The sequence below is a fragment of the Triticum dicoccoides genome, chromosome 2A, assembly GCF_002162155.2.
Source record: "Triticum dicoccoides isolate Atlit2015 ecotype Zavitan chromosome 2A, WEW_v2.0, whole genome shotgun sequence".
NCBI lineage: Eukaryota > Viridiplantae > Streptophyta > Magnoliopsida > Poales > Poaceae > Triticum > Triticum dicoccoides.
Window position 1 is genome coordinate 212427819 of NC_041382.1, and position 16889 is coordinate 212444707.

Sequence of the window (16889 nt, forward strand, 5' to 3'; positions counted from 1 at the left end):
GGCCCGATCGTCCTCACGACACTTGGGGGAGCGTCCTCAGGAGGAGGCAGCCCCCATGGCCCCGCTGGAACCAAAGGCGCCGGCTTCTGGCTCTGCTACTGAGGTCCCCAAAGCTAAGGATCCCTCAGCCTCCCAAGACATCGGGACGATGTTGCCTCTTTCTTCCTCTGCCACTCCGCTGACCTCGGATCCTTCCGCCTCCCCTGATATCCTGGAGCGCGCTCTTTCCACACTGACCTTGCTGCGGGAGGATCTTCAAGGCACCGACCGTCGCCTGGTGGCCGGGCGTCTGGAGCTGATCTCTGGCTGGCTCCATTCCGACGTGGCCGTCTGGGTGGCGCTAAGCCAGGCTGCTGTGGACTCCGAGAAGGACAAGCAGGCCGTCACCCAAGCTACGGCTGCCCGCGAAGCGGCGCTGAAGGATGCCGGAGCCGCCCAAGATCGCTGCCAGTTGCTGGAGGCCGAACTGAAGACCATGCGCAGTGAGCATGCAGACGAAGCTCAGGGCCGCGGGGTGGAGGAGGAGAAGATGAAGGCCCGGGAGGATGCCGTCAGAGGTCGCGACACCGAGCTAAGGAAGTTGGCGGAGGCGCAGGCTGTGGAGCGTAGCCGATTGGAGAAGCTGCAACAGAAGGTGGAGGCAGAAAAGGCCGAGCTTGAGGCCAAGGCACAGGTCCTGGACGAAGACCGCATGGCCTTCAAGTTCCTCGAGGAGAGGTCTCATGCGGCGCTGCAGTCACTCTACAAGAAGGGCTTGGAGGAGCTGCTGGGCACCGACGATGAGGGCCCCACCCAGCTGCTTCCTTATCTGGCCGGGGCGCTTGAGGAAGTCACGAGCGGTATCAGCCCCTTGGCAGAGGCATAAGCCTGCATCCTTTCCTCAGCCGTGCCGATGCTCGTCTTCAGCCACCTCCATCTTCGTGATCCTGCCGCCCACCTCGACGAGCTACTGGAGCCTGTGGACGCCGAGCACTACGTAGCTGCTGCCGAAGCCGTGAAGGGTCAGGTGGAGGCCCTGCTGAAGAGGTTCCGCGCCTTCGATCCCGCTCCCTCAACTGGCAGTGCTGCTGATCCTGCAACTCCAGCAAGTGGTGCAGGTGAGGGTAACACTGCTATGGGAGAAGCATCCCTTGCGGGCGACGGCGACGTTCGGGGATGACGGGATGACCTGCTGGCGGCTCCTTTCCTGCTTAGCTCCTACGATATGCACCATGCCTCGTGGAGGCGTTTAAACTTGCGTTTGGTATCAGAAGAACAATATTTCTTGTAATATTTGCTTGATATTTTGTGATTTCCTTCCCATTTGCTTTACGGTCTACATCCGCAGGGCCCGACCCCGCGCACACCTCAGCCGCCGTTGGGTTGTCCGGGTCACCAGGACGAGACCAAGGGGCGAGGGGCTACACGGCCAGTTAGGCTCCTGAGTCACGATGCTCAGGAGTCCCCCTTGATGTGCAAACAACTTATAGAAAGGAGATGCGGGAGTAGGCCCAGTGTTCTACGTCGGCAGGGCCCGACCCCGCGCATACCTCAGCCGCCATTGGACCATCCGGATCACCAGGACGGACCAAGGAGTGAGGGGCTACGTGGCCAGTTAGGCTCCTAAGTCGCGATGCTCAGGAGTCCCCCTTGACACGCAAACGACCTATAGAAAGGAGATGCGGAGTAGGCCTAGTGTTCTACGTCGGCAGGGCCCGACCCCGCGCATACCTCAGCCGCGATTGGACCGTCCGGATGACCAGGATGGACCAAGGAGTGAGGGGCTACATGGCCAGTTATGCTCCTGAGTTGCGATGCTCAGGAGTCCCCCTTGATGTTCAAACGACCTTCATACCTTGGCTCTGTTTGGGAGGGCGCGCGATGACCAGGTCTGAGGGACCTGGCAGGGCGGCATACGCTCGGGCGTGACCCGAGCGCAGCCCTCGTGCCCAGCCCCCTCGCGCGACTCTCCCGAGGGGAGGTGTTGCGATGAGGCTAGACACTGAGCTCGGAGGCTCGCTAAGTTTGATACGGCCATCGGGCCGCCCTCTGTTGTTTATCACCTGCACGGAGCATACCGCTTCCGCACTTGCACGGGCATAGCCGCTCCTCCGCAGTGTCGACTGCCAGCATGGAGCATGGTGCTTCCACTGGTGCGTGGCTGAGGGCTCCCTCTGGGTGGAGCCCCCGGGGCGTGTATAGCCCCGTCCTGACTCGTGGCTTGCATGGCAGGGATAGACGAGGTGTGTCTGGGCACTCGTGAGCCAGCGCGGGACCCACGAGGCCCTACCTCAAGGCGGGTTGCGCCTGGTCTTGGTTTTGTTGACTGCGGTGGTCCTGCGAGATGGTTAGATAACCTGTGCCGAACGAATCTCCCAAGGCTATCGCACGAGAAGGCCAAGCACCAACGACCCTAGGAGGTGACGTGAATGGGACCGGCCCACCAGACAGAGCTCAGCCATTGGATTTATCTATGCTGCAGGGACGGACCCGAGCACAGACGTCATGCCTAGCCTTCTTATGCAAAGGATCCTCAAGAAAGACGATCGCCGCGCGGCTACGGTGGTGGGTGACAATCAAGCATGTAGTGACCATAAATAACTCATGCATTAAGAGAAAACTAACTTAGGTAAATGCAAGAACGATACATGCCACTGGGTCAGACTCGAGCGGCCTGCGGATGATGCAGCCCGAGGGGCGTCCCCAGCAGGGTAAACTAAAGATGCAAGAGGATACACGTCGCAGGGACATGCCCATGCGACCTGGGAATAATGCAGCCCGAGGGGCACTCCTAGCTGAATGAACTTGGAAAGTGTCACCTGGTTTCGTTGTTGAAGGATCGTTGGGGTAGCTGAAGGTGCGTGCTGAAGAAGCCACTCCTCACGAGCCATCAAGACCGTGAGCCTCGGGAGGCTCTGGGGGCTCGGGTGCCCTCCTGAGGACCATCTCCATCTCCGCCAGGACCGCTTGATGCCTTGCTTCCTGGATTGCCAGGATGCTCCGTAGATTGCGCTGGAAGGCGGCTACCACGCTTGGTAGGCCGAACGGCATGCGCACATAGCTGTGAGGTGGACCCTCACACCCGCCAGCACACGAAGGCCAAAAAACGCTCCTTAGATGCGGCCTTGTTGAGCCCTGGGATGTCGACGCAAATGCGCAGCTCGCCACGCTCACCCGAGTGGGGATCTACAACAGGTGGGCGGCGGTCGCCGCGTATTGCCCTTGCTTCCTGAAACTCCTGGGCGGCCTTGATGACGAACTCCTGAGTGTTGATCACTCCTCGCCCAGTGCCCTCTTCGCAGGGGACTATGATGATTCCATGACTTCCCGGCATCTTGAGGACATTGTAGCCATGGTGGGTCACTTCCATGAATTTGGCTAACACTGGGTACCCGAGGATGGCATTGTACAGCAGACGGATGTGGGCGACGTCGAAGTCGATGAGCTCGGTGTGGTAGTTGTCGCGCTGACCAAAGGTGAAAGGGAGACGAACTTGCCCTATCGGGGTGGTGGAGCCGTCGGTCACTCCTGAGAAAGTCCTGGTGGGTTGAAGCTGATCATATGGTACTTGAAGGTTGTCGAACGTCTCGACGGATAGGACAATGAGCCCCGCGCCACCGTCGATGAGGGTCTTGGTGACTTGGACATTGCTGATGACAGGTGAGCAGAGCATCGGGAGGACGCCGGTGGTCGCCACACATTTGAGCTGGTCCACTGAGATGAAGGTGATGGTGTACTTGGACCATCTAAGCGGGAGCATGGCCTCGAGCTTGGGGAGGGCTGCATTCACCTCGTGAGAGAACTACTTGAAGATGCGCTGGGAAGCCGGGGCCTGAGCACCACCCAAGATGCAAGCGATGGCGCGCGGCTCGGGGAAGCCCCCGGCCCCCTCGTCCTGATGGTGGCCGGCGTTCCTCCTTGGTGGTGGCGGCAGCGGAAGGAGACCAGGATTGCCCTAAGGATAGTCCTCGTGAGGCTGGTCCCTCCAGGCGCCCTCATGAGTCTGGTCCTGCTAGCAGTCCTCGCGAGGCTGGTCGCGCCACTCCTGGCGGGTGCCGCGGTCGTCCCAACGTCCCCCGCCTCGTCCTCCTCCTTGGCCATAGCCCCGGTCGTTGCGCTCGAGGCATCGACCGAAGTGTCCATCTCGAATGGCTCTGAGCTCTTGACAATCGTTGGTGTTGTGGATGCGCATGTTGTGGAAGGCGCAGAACGTACGACTGACCTTGGACGACTCGGGGAGGTCCCGGCCGCGCTTTGTGTCTGGCTCTTCCGCGAGTACATCCACTCCCTTGCACTTCACATCCTTGACCTTGGCCTTCTTCTCCTCTGGGTCCGCAGCAGGGAGCTCGAGGAGGGAGAGACTCCCTTCCTCAGCTCTTGCGCATTTGGTCGCTATGTTGAACAGCTCCAGAGTCGTGCAAAGCTCCTCATGGATGGCGAGCTCCTCCTTCATCTTGATGTCGTGGACGCCATCGGAAAATCTTGAGATGATGGCCTCGTCCGTCACCTTGGGGATCTTGAGATGCATGCTGTTGAAGCGCTGGATGTACTTCTGCATGGTCTCTCCCGGCTGTTGCTTGATGCGGCGCATGTCACCTGCGGCCGGAGGGCGGTCGCGAGTGCCCTGGAAGTTGACGATGAAGCGGTCACGCATCTCACCCTAGGAGGAGATCAAGCCCGGGGGCAGGTTCAGGAGTCACGAGCGAGCGCCATCCTTGAGAGCCATGGGAAACCAGTTCGCCATGACCTTCTCGTCGCCGTTGTCTGCCTCGATGCTCACCTCGTAGAGCTGCAGGAACTCCGCGGGATCGGGGGTGCCGTCATAGCGAGGAGGCAGGTTCGGCTTGAACTTGCCTGGCCAGACGACGCTACGCACCTCGGGAACGAAGGCACGGCAGCCTGCAGTAGCCACTGAGGCCCTTTGTGGGGGCGGAGCCTACCCTTGATGTCCACGCACAGCCACCACAGGCGGCACACAGTCTTGTCATGGCGCCGGGAGCACTGGAGCATTTTCTTGCGGCCGGGGAACCTCTTCGCAGCTTCCTTCTTCTAGCGCGGGCACACGGCGCAATGGATCACGCCACGTGACTGCGCGTCTTGGGGTGAGGACACCGTCTTGACGCGGAGGAGGCAGTGGTGCTCCGTGAGCTGCGCGTCTCGGCACGAGGGCGCCGTCTTGATGCAGAGGCGGTGGAGGCGCTGCGTGAGCTACATCGCCCGCGGCCGGAGGTGCGTGAGGCAGTGAGAGGGATAGTGCAGGAGAGCCTCCAGCGGCGCTGATGAGCTTGGCGATGCGGTCCAACCACTCCTCATAGAGGTCATCGACTGGGCGGTAATGCAGGAGCTCGTGTGTCATGAGCAGCGCAGCCTGCACGTCTGTGGGTGCGCGGCGAGCGTGAGACGATGACCGGCCGGAGTCAGCGACGGGGTGGCGGTGAGGCTGTCCCGCCGCACAGAGGGGTGTAGTGAGGATGCTTGCTGCTTGTTTGCCACCGGGCCTGCAACGGTGTTGGCAACAGGATATGGAGAACGACGGGGAGGCCTACCGACAAGGGCTGTCTGAGCGACATGGGCGGCGAGGGTGGCCCAGCGCTCGGCGCGCGTCCGACATGGATGTGGTGGAGCGGTGCGATGCGGATCAATGGAAGGAAAGCTTCAGCGCACCCGTACCTGGCGCGCCAAATGTCGGATTTCGGGTTCCGGCAAAACCCTTGAGGTTCAAACACTGAGGTGCGCACGAAGATCTCTCCCCTCTAGCTCATGCCCTCACCGCAATCTCAAGGCTTAGCGCGTCGAACCTGCAGAACAAAGGGACACAAGATTTATACTGGTTCGGGCCACCGTTGTGGTGTAATACCCTACTCCAGTGTGGTGTGGTGGATTGCCTCTGGGGCTCAGGATGAACAGTTACAAGGGAGGAACAGCCTCCTGAGGAGAGGTGTTCTTGTGCTTGGTAATTTGATGTGGTAGAGGATCGTCCCTCTCTCTCTCTCTCTCGATGCTCCAATCCTTCCCCGGTCCCCTTTCTACGATGGTGGCTATCCCTATATATAGAGGCCCGGGTCCTCCTCCCAAATATTAGGCGGGAAGGGATCCCACAATGGCCAGTTTTGAAGGAGGACAGCTAGTACAAGCTATCCTGACAAAATATGGTCTTCGCCTGCCAAAGGCTCTAGTGATGATGACGTCCTGGGCTCCACGGTGACCTCCATCCTGCCGTCCTACTGGTCTTGGTATTGTTGCACCGATATGGAAACCTTTGCTTGATGCCTCGGGACTCCGCTCCTGCACTTGCCTCTTTAGCACCAAAGAGGAAACGAGGACACTGCGCGCGCTGGCGCCCGCCTGGCCTTGGTCATCATGGCTTGCGTCACAGGAACCTCGTGAGGTGCCCTTTGCCTTGATTTCTCCGCCCCTCGCGAGCCAGCCTGGTGAGGCCGCCCCCGAGGAGGTATTATGTCGTCCGCCTCACGAGGCTTGGCCCCTCGCGAGGGTCTTGAGTGTTTGCTGGTGAAGATGGGCCATACAGGGCCGCTGGTGGAGCCACGCCGTGGGCCGCAGGCAGCTAGATCTAGGGACCCCCGTTCCCAGGACGCCGACACTAGCCAAGCCTAGGACTGGAGTGCCAGTTCAGCCACGCACAACAGATCCGCCTCATCTAAATAATATCCCGCCACAATATGTGCCGACAACCACCGGGTCATTATTCCAACCCTTTGGATAATATGATTGTTGCGGCGACACGATTGGCAGCTCTCCCAGTTGAAGGTGAGTCTCCAGCTATGATTGAAATACGAGGGCTAGAGAGCTTCTTCAGACAGCGCTGGTACAATAGGAGGCTTATTCTTATAGTCGTGAGAGGATTCACTCAACCCCTCGCCCAAGCCGGAGTTATAGCAGACACATTGACTCACCAGCCGTTTCAAGGAGTGACCGGCGCCGTAACCAGCCTCGTGGAGAGGACCCGGCACGTGATGGTGCTCAGGATTTGGTGGACCAAGACAGAGCCCGTCGAGAAGCTGAGCTGGTGGCTCAGCAAGTGGCTCATCAGCGTCCCCCGGATTATTCGACAACTTCAGTGGAGACAGGTGTAACCTCCAGAACTTTGGGAGTGCCATGTTTAGTGCCGGCTTTACGTAACATATGTTCGCCCAAGGATTTCAAGGGTCGTTGTAAGATGCCCAACTACACAGCTGACTTACCCCCTGAAGCATGGGTTGAGAGTTATGAGATGGCGATGGAGCTGTTGGATTTTGACGATGCTACATGTGCTAAGTACTTCACCATGATGTTGGAAGGAACGGTCAGTACTTGGTTGAAAGGGATGCCAGCCAACTCCATTGGGTCATGGGCCGAGTTAAAAGCCCAGTTTATCCAGACTTTTAAAGATATGTGCAAGCATCCTATGTCGGTTGTAGATTTGGCCTCCCGTGTCCAAGAAGAGTGTGAGTCGACAAAACATTGGGTGCGCTGGGTCTCATCGATCCTGCACTCGTCGGATCGCATCAATGCCGATTCGGTAGTCTTAATGTTGGAGAGCAATTGTCATTTCACGCCCCTGAAGCAGAAATTAGGGCGGCTCAAATGCCACTACAATGACATGGGGACGCTCATGGCGGCTCTGGTTAAATATGCCGACTCTGATAGTACCAAGGACCCCGAGTCTGATGAAGAAAGATGGGCAAGGGAAAGAAGAGTAGCAACGCCAAGGGGCAGCATCATAACCCGACGAGTCAAGGGGGCAATGGTAAGCGCAAGGCTGATAACAATTTGGATTTTGTGGCTAATACCAACGCGCAGAATAATGGTCAGCATCGTAAGGGAAAGCCACCTCCTCGGATGGGAGGGCCAGGTTTCAATCTTGAGAAGATGATGCATCGGCCCTGCCCAAAGCATGGTACACGGGAAAGGTCGTCCGGTCACCTCTAGAAGGATTGCCACATTATGAAGGAGTATAAAAATTCTGATCTTTTCCAGAACAGTCATGGGCCGGGCGGTGGCTCAGGTTCTGGCTTTCATGGTCCGGGTTACGGTGGTGGCGCGTCTAATTCCGGTTTCCAGGGCCAAGGCAATCAAGGTAATCAAGGCAATCAGGGTGGTTACGATCAACAGAACAATTAGGGGAATCAGCACCAACAATCTGGTTATCAGAGTAACCCGAAGCAGTTGAATAGTGGGTAGTACCATGTCTTCACCACAAGTTTATGCAAGTGGGATCAAAAGCTCCATAAAAGGGTTGTGAACGCTGTTGAGCCGGTGGTTCCCCGTTACTTGTGATGGTCTGAGCAGCCCATTGTGTGGAGTCCTGAGGATCACCCGCCCCGGGTTGATAATCCAGGTCGCTTGGCTTTGGTGGTGGCGCCTCAGGTTGCAGGATATAAATTCACTAAGGTACTCATAGATGGGGGTAGCAGCATCAATATCCTTTATTATGAAACTTTCCGTCGCATGTTATTGACTGGTAAAAATCTTAAAATGTCGAACACTATTGTCGGCGCTCTAGAACGGGGGTCCCCAGACTTGCATGCCTGCAGCCCACGGCGTGGCTCTGCAAGCGGGCCCGTACGACCCATCTTCACCAACGAGCATTCAAGACCCTCGCGAGGGGCCAAGCCTCGCGAGGCGGCTGACACAAGTACTCCTCAGGAGCGGCCTCACCAGGTTGGCTCGCGAGGGACGGAGAGATCAAGGCAAGACAAACCTCGCGAGGTTCCAATGACTTGAGCCATGACGATCGAGACCAGGCGGGTGCAGGCGGGCGCCAACGAGCACAGTGTCCTTGTTTCCTCTTTGGTGCTAAGGAGGCAAGCACAGACGAAGAGTACCGAGGCGTGAAGCAAAGGTTTCCATATTGGTGCAACGAGACCAAGACCAGCAGGACAGTAGGACGGAGGTCACCATGGAGCCCAAGACGGCGTCACCACCAGAGCCTTTGGCAAGCGAAGACCACCTTTTGTCAGGATAATATGTACTAGATGTCCCCTTTCAAATTGGCCGTTGTTGGCGCCCTTCCCGCTCAATATTTGGGGAGAGGACCAGGGCCTCTATAAATAGGATTAGCCACCACAGTAGTGGAGGGGGCGGATCGACCTCATCTTAGATCTGAGCCATTCCATCCTTTGCCACACACTCAGCAAACACAAGAACGCCTCTCCTCAATAGGCTGTTCTTGTCCTTGTACTGGTCATCATCAGCCCAAGAGGCAATCCACCACACCACACTATAGTAGGGTATTACACCACAACGGTGGCCCGAACCAGTATAAATCTTGTGTCTCTTGTGTTGCGAGTTTGTCGAGCTAGCCTTTGAGATCGCGAAGTGCTTGAGGGCGTGATCGGTGAGGAAGAGATCTTCGTGCGCACCCTAGTGTTCGAACCTTATGGGTTTTGCTGGAACCCGAAATCTGACATTTGGCGCGCCAGGTAGGGGTGCACCGGAGCTGTTCTTCTGCCAGTTGATCCGCTCGTTGGTCCCTCGACACTCCGCGACTCCGACGCTAGGTAGGGGGCCAATGTCGACCGCTGGGCAGCCTGGCTAGCCCAGGCAGCGTCGCCCGCTCAAGAAGACCTCAACCCAGCGCCCCAGGTAGCACGCGCACCACCAAACACTGCAGGGCATGGGCGCTGCGGTCACCCGTCGTCCGCCCTTACTCCGCGACAAGTGCGGGCAGCCGCAAGAGCCTCAAGCCACGCCGTGGCCACGGTGCCACACACCTGACGGGAGCAAGCAAACATGAGGGCTGGGGTCATAGTGGCTCAGGAGCTGCTGTGATGCCGGTTAATGGAGAGCGGTCGGGATGCATTACTGGAGCGCGTTGTCGAGCTCTTGGATGCCGCGGCCTCGGGAGCACCACCTTTCTGCTCTCTGCTCACACCTCAAGCCGCGGCCGGGCCACCAGGCTTCATCGACACCAGCGTGGCCAATGGAGTGATACGTCTCCAACGTATCTATAATTTTTGATTGCTCCATGCTATATTATCTACTATTTTGGACTATATTGGGCTTTATTTTCCACATTTATATTATTTTTTGGACTAACCTATTAACCGGAGGCCCAGCCCAGAATTGCTGTTTTTTTTGCCTATTTCAGTGTTTCGAAGAAACGGAATATCAAATGGAGTCCAAACGGAATGAAACCTTTGGGAACGTGATTTTCTCACCGAACGTGATCCAGGAGACTTGGACCCTACGCCAAGGCATCAGAGAGGCGTTCACGAGGGTGGGGGGCGCGCCCCCCTGCCTTGTGGGCCCCTCGGAGCTCCATCGACGTACTCCTTCCTCCTATATATACCTACGTACCCCCAAACGATTAGAACAGGAGCCAAAAACCTAATTCCACCGCCGCAACTTTCTGTATCCACGAGATCCCATCTTGGGGCCTGTTCCGGAGCTCCATCGGAGAGGGCCGTCATCACGGAGGGCTTCTACATCATCATAGCCTCTCTGATGAAGTGTGAGTAGTTTACCTTAGACCTTCGGGTCCATAGTTAGTAGCTAGATGGCTTCTTCTCTCTTTTTGGATCTCAATACAAAGTTCTCACCCTCTCTTGTGGAGATCTATTCAATGTAATCTTCTTATTTTTGCGGTGTGTTTGTTGAGACCGATGAATTGTGGGTTTATGATCAAGTCTATCTATGAATAATATTTGAATCTTCTCTGAATTCTTTTATGTATGATCGGTTATCTTTGCAAGTCTCTTCGAATTATCCGTTTGGTTTGGCCAACTAGATTGGTAGTTCTTGCCATGGGAGAAGTGCTTAGCTTTGGGTTCGATCTTGCAGTGTCCTTTCCCTGTGAGAGAAGGGGCAGCAAGGCACGTATTGCATCGTTGCCATCAAGGATAACAAGATGGGGTTTATTTCATATTGCATGAATTTATCTCTCTACATCATGTCATCTTGCTTAAGGCGTTACTCTGTTTTTAACTTAATACTCTAGATGCATGCTGGATAGCGGTTGATGAGTGGAGTAATAGTAGTAGATGCAGAATCGTTTTGGTCTACTTGTCACGGACGTGATGACTATATACATGATCATGCCTAGATATTCTCATAACTATGCTCAATTCTGTCAATTGCTCAACAGTAATTTGTTCACCCACCGTAGAATACTTATGCTCTTGATAGAAGCCACTAGTGAAACCTATGGCCCCCGGGTCTATTCTCATCATATCAATCTCCATCACTTTAATCTTGTTTTGCTTTTTTACTTTGCCTTTACTTTTCACTTTGCATCTTTATACCAAAAATACCAAAAATATTATATCTATCAGATCTCACTCTCGTAAGTGACCGTGAAGGGATTGACAACCCCTAATCGCGTTGGTTGCGAGTAGCTATCGTTTTGTGCAGGTATGAGGGACTTGATTGTGGCCTCCTACTGGATTGATACCTTGGTTCTCGAAAACTGAGGGAAATACTTACGCTACTCTGCTACATCATCCCTTCCTCTTCGGAGAAAACCAACGCAAGCTCAAGAGGTAGCAAGAAGGATTTCTGGCGCCGTTGCTAGGGAGTCTACGCAAGAAGTCAACATACCAAGCACCCATCACAATCCCTCTCTCGCATTACATTATTTGCCATTTGCCTCTCGTTTTCCTCTCCCCCACATCACCCTTGCCATTTTATTCGCCCTCTCTTTCTCTATCCTCCCTCTCTATTTGCCTCTTTTTGCCCGCTTGCCTTTTGTTTGCTCGTGTGTTGGATTGCTTGTTTGTCGCGATGGCTCAAGATACTACCAAATTGTGTGACTTGACGAATACTAATAATAATGATTTCCTTAGTACTCCGATTGCTCCTCTTGCCAATACTGAATCATGTGAAATCAATACCGCTTTGTTGAATCTTGTTATGAAAGATCAATTCGCCGGCCTTCCTAGTGAAGATGCCGCTACTCATCTGAATAGCTTCGTTGATTTATGTGATATGCAAAACAAAAAGGATGTCGATAATGATGTCGTTAAATTGAAGCTATTTCCTTTTTCTCTTAGAGATCGTGCTAAAGCTTGGTTTTCGTCTTTGCCTAAAAATAGTATTGATTATTGGAACAAGTGCAAAGATGCTTTTATCTCTAAGTATTTTCCTCCCGCTAAGATCATCTCTCTTAGAAACGATACTATGAATTTTAAGCAACTTGATCATGAACATGTTGCACAAGCTTGGGAGAGAATGAAATTAATGATACGTAATTGCCCTAATCATGGTTTGAATTTGTGGATGATTATACAAATTTTTTATGCCGGATTGAATTTTGCTTCTAGAAATCTTTTAGATTTGGCCGCTGGAGGCACTTTTATGGAAATCACTTTAGTAGATGCTACTAAACTCCTAGATAATATTATGGTTAATTATTCTCAATGGCATACTAAAAGATCTTCTAATAAAAAAGTGCATGCGATAGAAGAAATCAATGTTTTGAGTGGAAAGAAGGATGAACTTATGAAATTATTTGCTACTAAGAGTGTTTCTTCTGATCCTAATGATATGCCTTTGTCTACTTTGATTGAGAATAACAATTAATCTATGGATGTGAATTTCGTTGGTAGGAATAATTTTGGTAACAACGCCTATAGAGCGAATTTTAATCCTAGGACATATCCTAGTAATCCTTCTAATAATTATGGGAATTCCTACAACAACTCTTATGGAAATTATAATAAGATGCCCTCTGAATTTGAGAATAGTGTTAAAGAGTTTATGAATTCACAAAAGAATTTTAATGCTTTTCTTGAAGAGAAATTGATAAAAGTTGATGATTTGGCTAGGAACGTTGATAGAATTTCTCTTGAGGTTGATTCTTTAAAGCTTAGATCTATTCCTCCTAAGCATGATATCAATGAGTCTCTCAAATCCATGAGAATTTCCATTGACGAGTGCAAGGAAAGAACCGCTAGGATGCGTGCTTCCAAAGATGCCTTTATTAAAGCATGTTCTTCCAATTCCTATGAAAATCAAGATGAAGATCTAAAAGTTATTGATGTGTCCCCTATTAAATCTTTGCTTTGCAATATGAATCTTGATGAAACTGAATATGATCTTCCTTTACCTAGAAGGCGTTCTAAAAATTAGGAGTATTTAGATCTTTATGATGAAATTGATGAAAGTGGGGTTGTAAGAAATAAAAATCTAGATGTTGATAAACCCACTATATTGGATTTCAAGGAATTTAATTATGAAAGTTGCTCTTTAATTGATTGTATTTCCTTGTTGCAATTCGTGCTAAATTCTCCACATGCTTATAGTCAACATAAAGCCTTCATCGAACATATTGTTGATGCCTTGATGCAATCTTATGAAGAAAAACTTGAGTTGAAAGTTTCTATCGCTAGAAAACTCTATGATGAGGGGGAACCAACCATTAAAATTAAAATTAAAGATCATGAGTTTTATGCTTTGTGTGATTTGGGTGCTAGTGTCTCTACTATTCCCAAGACTTTGTGTGATTTGCTAGACTTCCGTAATTTTGATGATTGCTCTCTAAACTTGCATCTTGCGGATTCTACTATTAAGAAACCTATGGGAAGGATTAATGATATTCTTATTGTTGCAAATAGGAATTATGTTCCCGTAGATTTCATTGTTCTTGATATAGATTGCAATCCTTCTTGCCCTATTATTCTTGGTAGACCTTCCCTTAGAACGGTTGGTGCGATTATTGATATGAAGGAAGGGAATATTAGATTTCAATTTCCATTAAAAAAGGGCATGGAACACTTTCCTAGAAAGAAAATAAAATTTCCATATGAAACTATCATGAGAGCCACTTATGGATTGCCTACCAAAGATGGCAATACCTAGATCTATCCTCGCTTTTATGCCTAGGTAGGGGCGTTAAACGATAGCGCTTGTTGGGAGGCAACCCGATTTTATTTTTATTCCTCGCTTTTTGATCCTGTTTAGTAATAAATAAATTATATAGCCTATGTTTTGGTTGTGTTTTTTTGTGTTTAATTAGTGTTTGTGCCAAGTAGAACCGTTGGGAAGACTTGGGGAAAGTCTTGTTGAACTTGCTGTAAAAAACAGAAACTTTAGCGCTCACGAGAACTGCTGTCATTTTTATTTGAAGAGTAATATTTAGTTAATTCTTTTTGAAGATGATTAATAGATAAATTCCTGACGTCCAGCAATTTATTTTAGAATTGTTGGGGTTCCATATCTTGCGCTAGCTACAGATTACTACAGACTGTTCTGTTTTTGACAGATTCTGTTTTTCGTGTGTTGTTTGCTTCTTTTGATGAATCTATGGCTAGTAAAATAGTTTATAATCCATAGAGAAGTTGGAATACAGTATGTTTAACACCAATATAAATAAATAATGATTTCATTACAGTACCTTGAAGTGGTCTTTTGTTTTCTTTTGCTAACGGAGCTCACGAGTTTTCTACTTTAAGTTTTGTGTTGTGAAGTTTTCAAGTTTTGGGTGAATTCTTGTGATGGATTATGGAACAAGGAGTGGCAAGAGCCTAAGATTGGGGATGCCCATGGAACCCCCAAGATAATACAAGGACACCAGAAAGTCAAAGCTTGGGGATGCCCCGGAAGGCATCCCCTCTTTCGTCCACTTCCATCGGTAATTTACTTGGAGCTATATTTTTATTCACCAACATGATATGTGTTTTGCTTGGAGCGTCTTGTATTATTTGTGTCTTTGTGTTTTAGTATGCCACAATAATCCTTGTTGTACACACCTTTTGAGAGAGCCATACATGAATTAAAATTTGATAGAATACTCTATGTGCTTCACTTATATCTTTTGAGCATTATAGTTTTGCTCTATGTGCTTCACTTATATCTTTTGAGCATTATAATTTTGCTCTATGTGCTTCACTTAGATCTTTTAGAGCACGGTGGTGGATTCATTTTAAATAAACTATTGATCTCTCATGCTTCACTTAAATTATTTTTAGAGTCTCTTAATAGCATGGTAATTTCCTTAATAATAATATGCTTGGTATTCAAGATTTGTGAAACTTTCTTTTGAGTGTGTTGAATACTAACAAAAGATTGAAGCATGATAATTGTTTTGAGATATGGAGGTGATAATATTAGAGTCATGCTAGTTGAGTAGTTGTGAATTTAAAAAATACTTGCGTTTAAGTTTGTGATTCCCGTAGCATGCACGTATGGTGAACCGTTATGTGACGAAGTCAGAGCATGATTTATTTATTGATTGTCTTCCTTATGAGTGGCGGTCGGGGACGAGCGATGGTCTTTTCCTACCAATCTATCCCCCTAGGAGCATGCGCGTAATACTTTTCTTTGATAACTTCTAGATTTTTGCAATAAGTATATGAGTTCTTTATGACTAAGGTTGAGTCCATGGATTATACACACTCTCACCCTTTCTGCTTTGCTAGCCTCTCTAATACCGCGCACCTTTCGCCGGTATCATACACCCACCATATACCTTCCTCAAAACAGCCACCATACCTACCCATCATGACATTTCCATAGCCATTCCGAGATATATTGCCATGCAACTTTCCACCGTTCCGTTTATCATGACACATTCATCATTGTCATATTGCATATCCCGGTACACCGCCGGAGGCATTCATATAGAGTCATATTTTGTTCTAAGTATCGACTTGTAATTGTTGAGTTGTAAGAAAAATAAAGTGTGATGATCATCATTTTTAGAGCATTGTCCCAAGTGAGTAAAGATTGATGGAGACTATGATTCCCCCATAAGTTGGGATGCGACTCCGGACGAAAAATAAATAAAAGAGGCCAAAGAAGCCCAAATAAAAAAGAGGCCAAAGAAGCCCAAATAAAAAAGAGGCCAAAGAAGCCCAAATAAAAAAGAGGCCATAAAAAAGAGAAAAGACCCAAATAAAAAAACTGAGAGAAAAAGAGAGAAGGGACAATGTTACTATCCTTTTACCACACTTGTGCTTCAAAGTAGCACCATGATCTTCATGATAGAGAGTCTCCTATGTTGTCACTTTCATATACTAGTGGGAATCTTTCATTATAGAACTTGGCTTGTATATTCCAATGATGGGCTTCCTCAAAATGCCCTAGGTCTTCATGAGCAAGCTAGTTGGATGCACACCCATTTAGTTTCTTTTTGAGCTTTCATATACTTATAGCTCTAGTACATCCGTTGCATGGCAATCCCTACTCATTTACATTGATATCTATTGATGGGCATGTCCATAGCCCCTTGATACGCCTAGTTGATGTGAGACTATCTTCTCCTTTTTGTCTTCTCCACAACCACCATTCTCTTCCACCTATAGTGTTATATCCATGGCTCACGCTCATGTATTACGTGAAGATTGAAAAAGTTTTGAAAAAGTTAGTGTATGAACAATTGCTTGGCTTTTCATCGGGGTTGTGCATGATTTAAATACTTTGTGTGGTGAAGATAGAGCATAGCCAGACTATATGATTTTGTAGGGATAACTTTCTTTGGCCATGTTATTTTGAGAAGACATAATTGCTTTGTTAGTATGCTTGAAGTATTATTATTTTTTATGTCAATATAAACTTTTGTCTTGAATCTTTCGAATCTGAATACTCATACCACAATTAAGAAGATTTGCATTTAAATTATGCCAAGTAGCACTCCGCATCAAAAATTCTCTTTTTTATCATTTACCTACTCGAGGACGAGCATGAATTAAGCTTGGGGATGCCTGATACGTTTCCAATGTATCTATAATTTTTGATTGCTCCATGCTATATTATCTACTATTTTGGACTATATTGGGCTTTATTTTCCACTTTTATATTATTTTTGGGACTAGCCTATTAACCGGAGGCCCAGCCCAGAATTGTTGTTTTTTACCTATTTCAGTGTTTCGAAGAAACGGAATATCAAACGGAGTCCAAACGGAATGAAACCTTCGGGAACGTGATTTTCTCACCGAACGTGATCCAGGAGACTTGGACCCTACGCCAAGGCA